We start from the raw sequence: 235 nt of genomic DNA on the forward strand, positions 1-235 counted from the left end.
TTATTTGTACATTTTAAGTGCCTAATAAGTACATCAGCATATTTTACATTTAATATGATGTACTTAGAAGTCACATGTTTATGTCTATAAAATTCAGTTGTACTGAGGCATAAGATTTGAATAGAACATCCTTTTCGTGAAGATCTTGAATACAAACAGCAGTGTTTGTTTAGATTTGATAGAAGTAATTTGTATATACTACTAAATATACTATTAACTATTGTGGCCAGGATTT

At 27.7% G+C, this 235-nt stretch overlaps 1 protein-coding gene across 3 annotated transcripts in view; it reads left to right on the top strand.

Annotated features, from left to right (window-relative positions):
* The window catches only part of LOC119592241 (phosphatidylinositol 4-kinase alpha-like), a gene marked incomplete at its 3' end in the record, with an annotated part of 26,480 nt that overhangs the window by 14,393 nt on the left and 11,852 nt on the right, over nt 1–235 (top strand).

This window comes from Penaeus monodon, chromosome 29, assembly GCF_015228065.2.
Source record: "Penaeus monodon isolate SGIC_2016 chromosome 29, NSTDA_Pmon_1, whole genome shotgun sequence".
Lineage (NCBI taxonomy): Eukaryota > Metazoa > Arthropoda > Malacostraca > Decapoda > Penaeidae > Penaeus > Penaeus monodon.